Source organism: Vombatus ursinus, unplaced genomic scaffold, assembly GCF_900497805.2.
Source record: "Vombatus ursinus unplaced genomic scaffold, bare-nosed wombat genome assembly UNPS02015255.1, whole genome shotgun sequence".
NCBI classification, from domain to species: Eukaryota; Metazoa; Chordata; class Mammalia; order Diprotodontia; family Vombatidae; genus Vombatus; species Vombatus ursinus.
Genome location: NW_020955033.1, coordinates 1,062,422 through 1,069,900, shown reverse-complemented (window position 1 = coordinate 1,069,900; position 7,479 = coordinate 1,062,422). Strand labels below are relative to the sequence as shown.

Sequence of the window (7,479 nt, the reverse complement as noted above, 5' to 3'; positions counted from 1 at the left end):
GGTGGGAGATGTAAGGAAGGCTTTGTGAAGGGGATGACAGCTAAGCTGGGCCATGAAGGAATATATTAGGGAGAGATGAATTTCTGAGTGTCATTCTAAATCTTGGAGTACCCAAACTTGGCTATCTTCCACTATGACAACTGAAGCTGTCTGAAGAGAGCCTTAACTCCTCTCTTCAAAATTTCACAGCATCATTGTTCCTTTTCAATTTCTTCCCAGTGGTCACAGAAAAGCTGCGTTCTAATGGCTACGACTAATAACTCTACCTTCACCCTTGATCCCATTCTCTTCCACTTTTTCCTGGGATCTTACCCTTACAGTCATTCCCTCATGTATTTTTAGTCTCTCTCTTTCACTGATTCTTTCCCATCTACTTAAAAACTTATGCCAGTACCCTCAACCCTTTTGCTATCTCCAGCTTCCACTCCGTTTCTTTCCCTTCACTGCCAAACTTTTTAAAAAAGGTGCCTATGGCTTAGTTCATAGAATATTAGATCAAGTTAAAAACAAACAAAAGGAAGCTCAGAAAAGGACCTCAAGAGTCTACACATATAGTTTAAGGGTTGTGTTGTTTCAGTTGTGTCTGACTTCATGACCCCATTTGGGATTTTCTTGGCAGAGATACTGGAGTGGTTTGCCATTTCCTTCTCCAGCTCATTTTACAGATGAGGAAACTGAGTCAAACAGAGTTAAGTGATTTGCCCAGGGTCACACAGTCAGTGTCTGAGGTCTTCCTGATTGCAGACCCAGTGTTCTATCTGCCAGTTGATAGACTACTGGACCTGAGTCAGTAAGACTCATCTTCCTGGGTACAAATCTGACCTCAGACACTTACTAGCTTACTGGTAAGCTTACTAGCCACTTCTCTGCCAAGAAAATCCCAAATAGGATCATAAAGAGTCTGACACGACTGAAAACAACTAAACAACAACATTGAAGGTAGCCAGTGTTCTCTTACCATTTCTTTACCTATTGTGGTTTTCTATTCCCTGATCATCTTTTAGGAAATGCTTTGCAAACAAGAATCCTTATTATAACATACCTGATGACTGGTCATCCAAACCTTGCTTTAAGAACTCTGGCAAGTGGAAACCCACTTCCTCTGAAACCAGCTATTCCATTTTGGAATTGCTCTAGTTCTTAAGATACTTTTCCGTGCCTTAAATCCAAATGAGCATCCTTTCAATTTCTACCCATTGCTCTTCCCCATGGGAATAAAAGTTTAATTTAAATTAATTTTATAGTCTCGTCCTCTGGGGCCTAGGAATACAAATACCTTCTTTCATGTGACAGCCTTTCAAATACATGAACACTCATATTTCCCCCTAAGTCTCTTCTGCAGGCTAAATATTTCTGATTCTTCGTATTGCATGACCTCTAGACCTTTCAACTGAGTTGCCCTTCTCTGGACACTAAAGCTTATAAAGTTCCTAAAATGAATTGAACATCATATTCCAGGTATGATCTGATCAGGGCAGAGCATATCCAAACAATTACCGTTCTAGTCCTCAACACTAGGCCTCTCTTTATGTAGCCTAACATTGCATTAGGTTTCTTGATAGCTACTGTGTTGATTCATTCATTGATCTTTCAACATAGTAAAATCACCCAGAGATTTTTCTTACTTTGTATTAGCTAACCTTGCCTTCCCTATCCTGTACTTATAAAGTTGATTTTTTTTTAGCTCAAGTGGGAGACTTTACATTTATCTTCTAAGAAATCGTATCTTCCTGAGTTCAAATCTGGTCTCAGACCCATGACCCTAGCTGTGCGACCCTGGGTAAGTCACTTAACTCCAATTGCCTCACCAAAAAAAACCAAAACAAAACATTGTATCTTATTTGGCCCAATGTTCTCTTCTGTTTAGATTTTTCTGGATTCTGACTCTGCCATCCAGTGTGTCAGCTATTGCTTTCAGCCTCGTGTTGTCTGCAAATTGATAAACAGACCAACTCCGCCTTTTAGATATCATTGAGAAAAATGTTAAATTACAGCCAAGCACAGATCCATAAGGAACTTTACCAGTGACACTCAAGTTGGCAGTGAATCACTAATGACTACTGTTTGGGTCCAACCATTCAATCAGTTTAAAATCCACCTAAATGTGCTGTCATCTAACCAATGTCTCCTCCAGTCTTTTCCACAACAGTAGTATGAAATACGTTAAGTGCTTTGCTAAAACCTAGAAAAGTGTGTTGAAAGTATTCCCCAGTCTACCAGTTTAGATATCTTGTCAAAAAAGAAAATGAAGTCAGTCTGGCATTGTGTGTTATTTTAATTAGTTTCTGTGTATGTTTTAATTTTTGTTTTTGGTGAGGCAGTTGGGGTTAAGTGACTTGCCTAGGGTAACACAGCTAGTAAGTGTCAAGTGTCTGAGGCCACATGTGCACTCAGATCCTTTTGACTCCAGACCAGTGCTCTATCCACTGTATGTTTTAATTTTTGTTTAGTATTTTTAAAAATAATTATTTTTTTGTTCCAGCTTTGACACACACACTCCAACATTTTTATACAAACAAGAAGAAGATTGTATATGAAGCCATATCTACTATATCTTGCTTATTTTAAAAATATATATTGCAGACAGTATGATAATTTCAGAGCTGACTAGCTTGTTTGTCTCTCTGAACTATTTATTATTATACATTTTAAAAAATTCATCAAGAACCATCTTTTCTTTTTACTTTTTACATCACTATTATTAATTCCTCTTTAACCCCTCAAATCCTCCCTCAATTAAAAAAATACAAGACAAAACAAAAACCCTGTCTTGTAACAAATGAGTACAGTAATGGAAAATAAATGCCAATATTGACCACTTCTGAAAAAAAGTATATATTGTACCTTAGAAGTCCATCTCTTTTCTGTCAGGAAGTAGGTAGCATGCTTGATTGTCACTTATCTGGAGTTGTGGTTTGTCATTGCATCGATCAGAGTTCTTAAGTCATTTGAATTTTTTTTTTATACCACAGACATTTCTGGATATATCGCCCCCTTCCATCCCCATTTCCTTGTAAGAAAGAAAAACGGTTAAGCAAATGATTAGGCAAAATTAAACCAATATAGCCACTGTATCTGATGATGTAGGCAAATTTTGCACTTGTAATCTCTTGCATCATGGCTGTAAGTAGAGTTATGTTTTTTTAAAGGGCAGGTCTGACTAGATGTGTGACCCTGGGCAAATCACATAACTGTTTGCCTCAGTTTCTTCCTCTGTAAAATGAGCTGGAGAAGGAAATGGTAAACCACTCCAGAATCTTTGCCAAGAAAACCACAAATGGGGTCATGGAAAGTGAGATATAACTAAACAGCAACAACAAATGTACTCAGTACTCATCTTCTTGCTCTTCCTTGAACATGTCATTCCATCACTGTACTTGGTGCCTTTTTGAACAGGTAAAATTTTTCATTAGAGCAAAAAAAAGAATAAGGAAGAAAGAAATGAGGGGGGGATGAACAAAACTGATCTATACATTAAAAAAAAAAAAGTGCAATAAATCACATTTGTGGACCTGTCACCTCTGCAAAAGAGTAGAGGGTGTCTTGCCATGTCTTTTCTTTGAGGCCATGCCTGTTGTTTGTCATTGTGTAACATTCACTTTTTTATGTGTGTGATTCTTTCCGTTTACAGTATTATAGTCATTGTGTATATTGTTTTCTTGGCTCTGCTTACTTCATTCAGCATCAGTTTCTATAGATTTTTTCATGCTTCTCTGTATTGTCATTTCTTATAGAAAAATAATATTCCATCACATTCATGAACCACAATTTGTTTAGCTGTTCCCCAAATGGACATGTACTTAGTTTCAAATCTTTGATATCACAAAAAAATTATGCTGTAAATATTTTGGTGTATATGAGGACTTTTTTCTTTTCAGCTAAGTTCTTTATATTGTAGTTGAAGTCCTTTCTTTTTTGATAAATATGAGAAAGAAAAGATACAAATTTCTAGAAAGGAGAAGTAGACTTAGTCTAAGTCGATACGTGTATTTATATAGAAAGATTTAGGTTTTGAATAGTACTTGGCCTACAAGTCAACCATTTGTTCTCCAAAATCTGCATAATAACTTCCTAGTAGGCGAAGCTGGCCCACTGATGTAGAAAAATGATATAGCTATTGTCAATTCTGAAAAAATCTGAAGTAACAACATTCAATGTGCTCTGTATAGCTATTATATAACATGTAATGTATATAATATTAAAGTTTTTATAGGACTTTTTTATTTATAAAGCCTTTCTCCTTTCATCACTGATCATATGCATAGTGATGTATTTTCTTTTAATAGGATAATTAATATGTAGGCAGGAAAGAGGAGAGCAGATCCATTAAGATATATAGCTTATTTATCAATTATCATTTGCAACTTGACCTAGGTGTATTCTAAGCGTACCCCTTAGAATGACCTAGGACAAAGCTTTCTATGCATTTGCCTAAGGAGGCATGAGAGCCACTTGGTGGGAGTAGGAATGACAAAACTTATTGGGTATTTTCATGTATAGCTCCCTCATAGGTACATTTACTTTTTTCCCCCCAACAAAAACAAAGTTCAAATTGGAGTCAGCAAAAGTGATAGGAAAGTGAATAATTTGTGCCAACTGACAATCAGGCCACGTTGTTTGTCCTTCATTTTCAAAGAGGACCAGTGATATAATCACAGGATTATATCTTGACTTGTGTGTGAATTGGATTTAGGTGAGGCAGTTATACAAAATTGTCAGTCTTATTTTCTTCAAGTCATTGAGGTCCAGTGGCAAGACAAGGCAAAGTGATCAGTGATAGCCTGGGATGCAGAGGATGACCTTGGCATCTTTGATGTCTGACCAAATTCTAAGCACTCCATGGCACCTGATTCAGCTACCTTCATGGCCATTGGAACAAATTATTCTAATCTGTCCATTCTACTGAGGGTAGTCTTCACAAGCTTGGGGCAGACATCCCCCTAACTCACTCATGGGTTTTAGGCCTGTTTGTTATACTCAACCTGGTTTAACCCATCTGTTGAGAAGGTTTTACTGGTGTGTGGCTGCCGTGTGTGCTATAGCTTGTTGGAAACACAGGCCATGTCCACAAGAACAAAGGCATTCATTGACTTCTAAGCAAGTTCTCCAGACCTGTGGCTGTAACAATGTACAGTTGTAATGATGCTTTCAACGAGTCAAGATTTGAACTCTGCATCTCTGAATCTGGAATCAGAAGACCCCAGTTTAAATCCTGACTTAATGCTTTTGTGACCTTGGGCAAGTCACCTTCTTAAGGGTCAGCCTCATTTTCTATAAAATGACAGGAATCATTTCAGAGCTTCTTAAACTGTGGGTCATGACCCTATATGAGTGGAAAAAGTTTAAGAAGTCCTGGACTAGATGATCACTAAGATCCCTTCCAACTCTAAATCCTATAATCTTATGATTCACCGTGAGTGAGGAGCCCATAGCCAGGTATGTTAATAAGTCTCAGCTGTATTCTTTTTTTTTTTTTGTTTTTCAACTGTACTGTGAGATTTTGTCCAGTATCAGAGATTTTGTCTTGTGCTATACTCTTGTGAATGCTTCTCAGAGTTGTCATTGTATTGTTGCAGTTGTTTTTAATGATAGGCTTATACCAGGTTAATTCTACTTATCACCTTTTAAATAGAATTTCCTAAAAATGCTTTCCACATATACAAAAATATTTTTCATTATTGTCATGTAGTTTTAAAATCAGGAACTTTATTCAGACTAGTAGGTCTTTGTATTACTTTTAAACTGTCCAGTTGCGTAGAAATCAAAATCACACTTAAAATTTGAAGCCTTAGAGTCACATAAATATACCAATTTTGGCCATCTCAGTATGAATCCTTTGCTTTACTTCTTTGGAACACCACTTGGGTGCTGCTAATGGGTATTTAGGGTTTATAGATTGACACTGTCTTCCCGTTGTCAAAGTATTTATGCTGGGGGCAAGCAATATATGCCTGTCCATCAAAATCTTCTATTTCTCCCAAATATAGAGTCCTCTTGAATGATAACAGTGAATACCTGTAGTGTGATATTCTCCTTTGTGATAGAAAGTGATAATTTCTCTGTCATGGACTGTAGCTGTTGTTCTTTGAAATTTTTTTAGTGTCTTCTCTGCCAACATAGAAAAATTTTCTTCTGTTGCCTCAGGAGATTGTGAAGAGCTTTGCAGATCCATGTTTGAGTATTAGTTAGTTCCTGAGGGTATTGAGAAGATAAAGTGACTTGCCCAGGGTCAGATAGCAATTTTAATTTAGAAGCAAGGCTTGAATTAGTCTCTGATTAGAAGTCAGAAATGTTCTCGCTCCATTGTGTAGATAGTGGAAATCCTGTTAACTTGGTGAAAGGAAGTAGTATCATAGGGTGGTGCAGTGGCCCCACAGTTGGCAGTCCCACAGGGGCCACCAAGATTGAGCATTACTGTCTTTTTTTTTTTTTTTTTTTAGGCAATTGGGGTTAAGTGACTCGCCCAGGGTCACACAGCTAGTGTCAAGTGTTTGGTCTGAGGCTGGATTTGAACTCAGGTCCTCCTGACTTCGGGCCAGTGCTCTATTCACTGTGCCACTTAGCTACCCCACATTAGTGCCTTTTCAATGAATTAAAAATATACTCACTGTATCCTGGAAGAAGGGGCAGCTAGGTAGTGTAGTGGATAGAGTACTGGGCTTGGAATCAGGAAGACTTATCTTCCTGAGTTCAAATCTGGCCTCAGACACTTGTTAGCTCTGTGATCCTGGGCAAGTCACTTAATCTTGTTTCCCTCCTTGTTTGTTCCATATCTGTAAAATGATCTGGAAAAGGAAATGGCAAACCACCACAGTATCTTTGCCAATAAAACACCAAATGGGGTCATTAAGATTTGGACACACTGAAAACGACTAAATGACAAATCCTGGAAAGAAATGATCAGTGTTGTAGGTATGAAGATAGTACTTTCTTGAAGGACAGTGTGATATAGTGGGGAGAATATAGAACTTGGTAGTCAGAGACCTAGTTTTGAGTACCTCCTAATGTACCAACTACTGCTATTGGCAGCTAGGTGGTACAATTGATAGAGTGATGAATCTGAAGTCAGGGAGACCTCAGTTCAAATCTCACTTCAGATACTTCCTTAATGTGTGACCCTTGGCAAGTCACTTAACTGCAGTCTACTTCAGTCTCCTCATCTGCAAAATGGAGATAATAATAGCACTTATCTCCCAAGATTACCGTGACAATAAAATAAGATGATATTTGGAAAGTGCTTTGTGAACTTAAAGCACTATATAAACACCAACTAACTGATTTTTGGACTATAAGCAAGTCTTCCTCTATAAAATGAAGCTAATAATACTTGCTCTACTTATCTCACAGGTTTATTGAGAGGGCTACACTTTGTAAAAACATTTAATACACTATAGAAATATGAGTTCTTATTATTTAAGATTTCTGAATGTTTGATTAATAACCAATATCCTCTGTTGTTAGTCAAAAGGGATAGATCAT

General features: G+C 37.3%; 1 pseudogene; it reads right to left on the bottom strand.

The window, feature by feature from the left end:
- Positions 1-5,681: 5,681 nt before the first annotated feature.
- On the bottom strand, positions 5,682-6,172 carry LOC114031728 (annotated as a pseudogene).
- Positions 6,173-7,479: the final 1,307 nt, after the last annotated feature.